The sequence below is a fragment of the Bidens hawaiensis genome, unplaced genomic scaffold (genome assembly GCF_021521415.1).
Source record: "Bidens hawaiensis isolate Kalapana, Puna unplaced genomic scaffold, B.hawaiensis_p1.1 tig00045388_1, whole genome shotgun sequence".
NCBI classification, from domain to species: Eukaryota; Viridiplantae; Streptophyta; class Magnoliopsida; order Asterales; family Asteraceae; genus Bidens; species Bidens hawaiensis.
This window is the reverse complement of record NW_027498071.1, coordinates 124975-133740: the sequence shown is the minus strand read 5'-3', so window position 1 is coordinate 133740 and position 8766 is coordinate 124975. Positions and strand designations below refer to the sequence as shown.

The window sequence follows — 8766 nt, the reverse complement described above, 5'->3', positions numbered from 1 at the left end:
CGCCCACATTGCACATTGGTTTTCAAATCAGTTTGGTTAACCGGTTTTTTTTATGCACCTTCACATTGGACTATCTTTGTGTCACTCGACACATTTTTTGTTCAATTAATAAAACAAGTTGAATTTATAGAAACGTTATCTGGTAAGCAATAAAGTCCACGGATACATTTCATAAAATTACAAAATATAGTATTTTTTTTAGATTTTTTATAAAACAAGTTGAATTTATAGTATATTTTTTAGATTTTTTAAAATTACAAAATATTAAAAATAACATCCGAGTTGTTTACAAAATAGAAACACGTAATTTAAAAGTAAATATTTTGCTATATACATCAAAACATACGAACAATATGAGCTGTTTTGGGGTAAGGACTTTTTTTGTGGTCATGCAATCTATTTGGTTGACGCCCATGTGAGCTATCTAAGCTTTTGAAATATAACTGCCATAAAATTATTACATTTGGAGCAAGAAAAACTGATACCTAGCCTGTACGGGTCGTATACCATCTATACGGCTCGTATAGACCATAAAATAATTATAAATATCTGGCCAAAGTACAGCTGACATGTTGTCTATATGAGTCGTATAGACCATATACGGCTCGTATAGGGTCTATACGAACAAGAATATCTATACGACTCGTATAGGGTCTATACGAGTATAATAAAAGTAGCTCTTTAACACATCGGAGGATCAAGCCAAATAATAATCACACAACTTCGCACCTCTTACTATAACATTAATTGAACTTGTAGATAAATAACAGTTGATGAATCACATGAACAAAACAGTATATCGTAATTCATTGAACTTGAAGATGAACAATGGTTAGGGTTTTGAAGGATCAATGAGCGCAAGGAGGGGGGTTGATCTATTCATTTAGGGTTAGAGATGATCTTTTTAATTGTAATATGTAATGCCTCTCTTGGTTTTTCTGTCTATCCAAAACTAATCAGAGTATCTAGTTGCAATAAATTCAAAAAAAGGTACCAAAGTTGCGTAAATGCACAAACCACATGTATGAAAATGGCACTTAGCTAAAAGAGAAAATAAATAAAATAATCGAAATTACTAATTTGCCCCTGACTTAATGGACAAAATAGACGAGGTTAGAAAAAAGTACTAAAATTGTAAGTTTTAGAAAAATGAGGTAGCCATTGCAATAAATTCAAAGACGGTACTAAAGTTGCATAATTGGACAGACCACAGATACTAAAATGACACTTAATTATATATTTTTTTTCTTTTTTTCAAATTAATAGAATAAGATAAAACTAACTTGAGGAACAATGTTAATTTAGAAGATTCTAGGATGCTCTTTTATTTATATTTCAAGATTAATTAAAATACTTGGGATAAAAATAACAATAATAAGAAAGTATTTTATTACATGTTATAAAATATTAATCTAGGCATTCCGGTACAACGTGTCATATTAACGATTAAACATGATTATGATGAAATGAACATATGATCATATAATTACGCATACAAAGATAATATTATTCAATAAGTAACATATAATTCAACACTAATAAATATAGACGATGAATAAATACAAGAACATAATTAAATATGAGTACAAGACTAACGTTTTTTGCAAGAAAATCAGTGGTTCACTTAATGAGGCATTGATACATGTTTCCCCGGTATGTGTTTAGTTGCATTAATGACATTGCAATTTCTAATTGCAAATGTAATGATTTGTATACGTGTTTTTTTTATCACAGGTGTTTATGATTTGTCTTTTTAAAATTTGCACTCTCGACAGCTAATTTAGTCTTTATAGATGCTCTTTAACTTAATAGCCCTTATCATTTGAAACATGGGGTTTTTTTATTCATCCCAAGTATTACACGATATATAACCTAGTTTTTATATACGAAACAAACTCTCAAAAAAATAATTGATTTAATATGGTCCACTGGTACAACTAGCTGTTTTTATTAGGCCAAGCCATCAAGCCCATCCATGCACCCAATACAAAAATGGGCCTAAAGTCCTAAACTCGGGGCCTGTTCAAACCATGCTGTTTCAACTTTGTATTCATTTTATTTTATTTCATCGAACTTATTATGTGATTTTCTTATTTGTACTTTTTGATATCAATCTATTTTTGTTTAATAATCTGAAGTTTTCATTTTAAGTTTAACAATGTGTTGTTTTCATTTGTTAAATCATAAAAAAGATTATATCTACTGTTTTGGTTTCATTTTATCATGCTCTCACATTTTTAAGCCCCAATGTAAAACTGAAAACTAAACCATAAAACAAATCGAACCTAGGTAACTAAAACCGGGAAACCGAAACAACAATTTTTCCTCGAAATTAAATATCAAGATAACCCAAGTTTTTTAAGTGACAACAAATCTATACAAAGAGTACTTAAGCTACATTTTATCCAATGTCCTCTATATCACCAACATGAACACTTTAAACAGTTGCATGAAACACTTGAAGCATCCAAATCTCAAACAAGCAGGACATTTTGGTAACTTCAGTACACAACAGTTTGCTTTGAAAACAATTTGAGCATTTCGGGCAGCGAGGTCTTGCACATTTTAAACAGACGGGCAGCCAGGGTTTTATACGACAACAACTACATGGATTAGTACAAGACTGAGTGTCGGGTTTTGATTTATTTGGTAAGCGAAGAGCGGGATTGATCTTTGAGAGTAGGGTCTTTGTGGTGATGGTTTCCATTTCATGGATGAACCGAGAAAGGTGGCGGATGTACTCAGGGTATAGTTCTAGGTTTGCAGTGGCCACCTCCTTTGATCCACAATGGTTCGTATGGGTCCTTAGCCATTTTCCATAGTTCGTTACCATGTCGCCAATTCACTACATCGTCTTCGGTTCCCTGTCATTTGTTTTCATCAAGAAACAATGTGAAATAACAAATCAAGCAAGAAATCACTCTGCTTTGCTTTAAAACAAACAGGCGTATCCAGTAAAATCCACTCATATCATAGCTATTAGTAATGTATCAGAAAAATTAAATAAAAAAAAGACAATCCATAACAGAAAAACCAAGCGAAGAATAACATACCCCAAACAAAACTCAACGGTGTGGTTTTATGCTTTCAAGTAATCGAGTTTTCGGTTTGGTTTGCACTTTTGCATGGAATAAGCCGAAAAAATCAAACCGAAACTTAATGTATGGATTTGAGTTTTAATTTTGAATGCTAAGTAATAGGAATTTAATAAATAGTAGTGTAACAAAGTATTTTAGCCGAAATGTATAAATATTGATTAATAATTAATTAACAAAAAGAGTTAGGCCCAAACTAATTATTTTGGGCCAATTGTTTTCTCGGCTTAAAACTTCTAGATTAAATTAAAGCCCTAAAAAAATGAATCTAAGCCCAAACCGAAAACCAAAAAGGTTTTTCAAAATTTAAAGACAGAATTTTTGGTTTTAGAATCTCATGCACCCCTAAGTATATGTATCCCAATGGATAAAGAGATTGTTTCCACGGAGGCCCAACTACATGACACTTTCAGTTTACATGTAAAGTAAAGAGATTGTTTCCACGGAGGCCCAAACTACATGACACTTTCAGTTTACATGTAAAGTATAGATATCTAGATAACTTAAGATATGGCTAAAGGAATCAATGCAACAACAAAAACTACTAATAGTGAATACTTTTCAAGATTTTTTTTTTGAACCACCGACTACTTTTAAACTACACCAATAAATAATTTATCCCATGTCAAGGTTCAGATATGAACCTAGTGTTTTCCAGGGCCGGTTGGAGGGTAATACCGGTTGGACCGTCGTGCGGGCACGTAATTTTTGGCGGCCAACTCTTTTTTTTATATTTTATATATATACATTTAAAAAAATATAAAACTTATAAAAGATGATTTGATCTTTACCATGTTATAATTATTGTGCCAAAAAATTTTTCTTTACTCTTTAATCACGTTTAAATTATTGGGCCCTAAACTAAAACTAAAAACCAAAAATAAAATAAAATTAAAAAACCCAACGCAAAATAAACGAAATATCGGCCGATTGAGATTCCTCCTTGGTTCCTTCTTTGCGAATGATGAACAAAACCTGAACAACGACCAACTCAGTCGACCACCGTTGTTGGTTCGTCGTTAACCACCAGGCTCTTCCGCGGTTGACCAAGCCAACCACTAATGACCAAGCTATGTGTTTTCTTCCCCCAATGCTAGGAGAGCTTCACGAATTGTCGGTTAATTGTTATTTATTACGGTATTTGATTTTAATAATATATTTCACTATGTTTATTGTTTATAACATTAAGCGTTGTTTAAAAAAAATTAGTTTATATATTCCATTACTTATTAAGGTTATGGGTATTTTTTATTTCGGCTCGGCTGAGGTATTTAAATCCTCGGAGATGGCACTAGTGTTTTCCACAAAAGGTTAAAAGCCTTTTAACATCTAGCTGTCCATGTCAATATTTATTGATATAAAGGAAAAAAAAAACTTACATGTATTACAAGCGTGGGGACATTTCACCTTCCGAATCTTGTTAACATTCTGCGAAATATTCCACCAAACAAATTAATATGCCATTATTGAAAGTGACTTAAAAACGCATGTCACCAACATTTCAACACTAAATCCACTTTTTGCAAACTAAAATGCTAACAAAATTAAAGGGGATGAATCATCTTTCACCTTGTATATATCAAAGCAAAGTGTGCACTTGACATGACAAACGACACGAAGGCCAGAAAGAATGGCGCTATGAAGAACCACTCCTCTTAACCTCGGCAGCTTAGCCGCCAAGTGCAGCGTGGGCCCACTTCCGACCGACTGTCCATACAAAATTAAGTCTTCCTGGCTAACTCCATACTCCGTTTGAAGACACTCGTATACTGCCTCTATGTCTGCATATGTATTGCTCTCACTTGGCTATATAACAAAGACAATGCAAACTATTTTCAACTTTAATGCAGAAAAAATAGTTTAATAAAATGAGTAAACATATGAAGTTTGAAACTCAATATTCGTCACTTTGTTTTCAAGTAGCTACACTGCTATGGATCATTAAGCTCAAGTAGATATGATATGCAACTTTTGGCCTTCACACATACCAACCAATATAGTCTGTTTTGCCAGTTTGTTTTTGGCTACCAAGGTGGAGACTCTAGGTCATCCATCTTTGGATTACCCTGACCCGTTACCCATGCAAGCTTAACTCTAGGTTACCGATTGAAATTTGTCGTGTTAATTACATATATTATAAATAATATTTAAGTGTGTAGGTGAATTTCATTAAAATACTAAATTATTGCGAGAACAAAATGAAATAAATGTGTACGTCATGGGCATAAAAAACTATTGAACTAATTTGTTTATATGGTTTTATAATTTTTAATCGTTTACCTACACATATGTATTTCTATACATGGCTTATACATATGCAAGTTATGTAAATATCTTGCTCATATATGTATAAAAAAATTGAATTTTGTGAAAGATAAGCATTGCATTTCAATCGTATTCTTTTATTTAAAAGTTTTTGGCATTGAAAAAACGGATGATTTATTTTGTTCCGCACGTTCTCAAATTAATTGAAACCCGAAAGCAAAATTCCAATTTTAATACCTTGCCGGTAGACACCCCGTAGCCCGAGTAATCATACCTGTTTTAAAAAAACAACAACATATACAAACATCAATCATTGTGTGACACCTTTGAATGGGCAAAAGAAGAAGCCAAATTGAACTCTCATACTCACAAATTGACTGTCACTAGCTAACTTTTGATTATCAAGTTGTACCATAATTAATTAGCAATAATCAAAATTAGCCTAAACTTTTAAAAAGCCAAATTTTTAGGAAGTGCATTACTACTATTTATGAAAAGACTAGAGAATAAAGTAAAAATCTACATAACAAGAAAATGTTGGAAGCAAATAAAGACAGTTTTTAATGCAATTTTGAGACAAGTATCTCAATAATATATTTTCTTAGTGCCACCTGTCTTGTCGGTTTTAATAATCAGTATATATATTTTAAAAGGTTATGGTTTACATACGTCCTCAATAGGAAAAATAATCACATTATTTTGACTATGAGCAATGACAAAAGCAGAATCATAATTAGTTTATCCAAACTGCCAAACTGATTATTTGTTACTTCAAAATGCAATTATTAAGTTCTTTGATATAAAGCTCAAATCTTTCTGGTGAACCAAATTATAAAATAAAAAATAAAATTGAAGGATAAAAAAAAAGAATGTTTGGAAATTTTATGGCCCCATTTGGTTTGGCAGGATAGCACTCTGTCTGCACAAAGGCCACTATCTATATCAAGATACATCAGCAATCTCATGGTTTTTTGCTCCTTCTTTATTCATATAACTGGTCAGTAAATACTAAAGACTTTACAGGCAAAAGGTGAAAACTTTAAAAAAAGCAAGTTTAAGAGCTTTCCCTTTTTTACTTTACTTTTGTTGTTTATACTTTCTACCCTTACTTACAAATCATTATAAATTCATATTTTATTAAATTCTCAAACTCAGTTTTGGTATATTAAATTACTTAAACTTAGAATAAATTACCAAACCTATGAAATTAGCGGCAAACATTGATTGCCGACACAATTATCATATATCAGTATAATCGTCAAGTATTTTTTACTCTTAATTAATCACACGAATACATGTATTTTAAACAAGTAGCAAAACTTTAAAAGAAATGAGATAATGGAAACATAGTATGGAACATACAAGTAACTTAGCCACTAACTTCAAACATAATGGAAACATAAAGTGTGAACTATGTCACTAAAATCAATAATTTTCTATGGATAAATGATTATGTTGACAAAGAATTAAACATTAGAAAATGCTAAGGAAATCTTGTGACAACAATTTTAGAATATGGTAACAGAAAACCTTAAAATCTTGTAACTTTTTAACACCAAAAGGTACACGTAACATAGAGAGAGAAGAAAGGTAATAACTTTGGCAGAAAAAGGGGACTTGTGCAATTCACCAACCCTCGAGAGAGAAGACAGTTCACACTTCGCACTACAACTATTTAATGCATTCATATCGATGCAAGTCCAAGAAAAATATGCACACAAAACATATATAAGTAAAAATCATGAATTTGGACAAGATATACAAAAAGAAAGCACATAGAGATTAAGACCAAGTTTGGTTACAAAAAACACTAAACTATTAAAACAAACAAAGAAAGCCGTTTAATTTTTTTTAACAATGGTTCATACTTTATAAAATTTTGCATTTATGACATAAAGTACATAAATTTATATTTTCACATAAGAATGGTTAAACTCAAATGTTCATATGTTTATTATAGCTTTTATATTGTTTACCTATATACACGTGGAGCTATTTAGCGAAGTTCAATGGGTTATACGTAATAATGTTATGACTTATAACTCCAAGATAAAGCAATGTTGGTTTATAAAAGACTTAGTTTGCAATTCATAACGGGTTTGCGACACAACTTGTTGGTAATTGTTTTCTACTTTAATATTTTAATGTAAAAGAATATATATAATATTAAAAAAATTTGTGGGTGACAACTTACACATGTGCAATTAATATAAATAAACATTGTTTTAATTCAAAGAGACAAGAATTAGTAATATTTTTCTTGTTCTGTTTTAAAATCTTTGAATACCGAAAAAAGATTAAAGACAGAAAAATAATTATTATTCTATTTTTAATGTTTTGTATAATACACTTCCCCTAAAGATTGAAGAAGTACTAGAGAAGAAAATGTACATAAAAATCAAAGCTTGATAAAAAAACCGCTATAAAAATAAAATCATAAATTTCAAGAACAAGAAAACTAACTAACCCCATAATATTGACTCTAAGATTAGCTTTGAGCTGCACAAACAAGTCAAACAGTTGACCCAAGTCAGCAGCATTGCCATGAGAATACAACAAGGTGAGTCTTGCATATGGGTTCTTTAGATAAAAAGCTACAATCTTGTTACCCCTTTTAGTGTCCAGCAACAATACATCAAGTGAGCACCCGCCACCGTCATCGAGAGGCTCGGTGGAGGAGGTGTAGACAGCCACCGGCTTGGCGTCGTGAGGTGTGGTGATCTGGTAGGTTGGTGGTGATGGTGGAAAGAATGCAAACTTGTTGGCAAGATGAGAGATGATGCAACCCATTCACCACCCCAACTCATGAATAAATAAATGGTTATGGTTTTATTAATTTACATGTAAAGTAGTTTTGAGTTGGGTTTTTAAAGGTTTCTTGGAACGGGAGAGATGGGCATATAGTATATATGCGATGCGTGTGTATAGACGAGGGAGAGAGAGAGAGGCGGGGACATAATATAAGTCGAAAGACGTGAGCTATAATGATTCGTAGATAATCCTCCGATTTAACTAATAAAACTTAATGACGTTAAGTGTTTTTTATGGAAGTACATTGAGACAAAAATAGTTGGACTGTTGATAGTGATTTTTAAATATGAGATTATTATCGGCCGATACATAAAAGATGTGATTATTTATTTCCAATTTGTTTTTTTTAATGAAATCTCATATGAGGAAATGAGCCTATATTATAGTGTAACATTTAATACTTAAGATTTTATGATTTTGAGTTTGAAACCTAACTTAAGAAGTTTTCTACAGTGATATGTTTTCTCATTTATATGACTGCTTGAGTTACACAATTTGGTCAACTAGCCAAGATTTTGACCGGATATGAAATCATTGTTTTTTATGGTGTTTGAGCGTCAAAATCAGTATGGATTGTTGACATCTCATCTCAAAA

General features: G+C 31.6%; 1 pseudogene across 1 annotated transcript; it reads right to left on the bottom strand.

Annotated features, from left to right (window-relative positions):
- Positions 1 to 2309: 2309 nt before the first annotated feature.
- On the bottom strand, positions 2310 to 8150 carry LOC143595624 (uncharacterized; annotated as a pseudogene). The gene is made up of 5 exons (XR_013146554.1): positions 7828 to 8150; positions 5598 to 5634; positions 4665 to 4901; positions 4475 to 4523; positions 2310 to 2864 (listed from the first exon to the last, which is right to left on the bottom strand). The product of XR_013146554.1 is annotated as an uncharacterized LOC143595624 (transcript).
- Between the last annotated feature and the right edge of the window lie 616 nt (positions 8151 to 8766).